Consider the following 381-nt stretch of genomic DNA (forward strand, 5'->3'; position numbering starts at 1 on the left):
ACTTTTTTCCCCATAGTAAAATGACAAGGGATTAATATCACCTATTGCATGGGAATGTACTGACGATCAATGGAGATAATGGATGCAAATTAATTTGCAAATATTAAAACCGTGTAAATGTGAATTTTGACCATTTCCATGAGCAGCTTTGCACTGGACAATAGCACAAAGTGCAAAGTCTTGAGACTTGAGCCTTTTTGGCTGCCACACTCCCTCCTGACTCACACTGACCTTGCAGACTGCCCAAATCTCTAGGTCTTTTACAGAGCAACTGCTGTGTAATCATGCCTTTCACCCTGTACTTGTGAATTTTATTTTTTTGAACCCAAGTTTAAAAATTCACATTTACTCCAATGGAATCATCTAATAAGATTTACACTC

The sequence above is a fragment of the Vombatus ursinus genome, unplaced genomic scaffold (genome assembly GCF_900497805.2).
Source record: "Vombatus ursinus unplaced genomic scaffold, bare-nosed wombat genome assembly UNPS02003756.1, whole genome shotgun sequence".
NCBI classification, from domain to species: Eukaryota; Metazoa; Chordata; class Mammalia; order Diprotodontia; family Vombatidae; genus Vombatus; species Vombatus ursinus.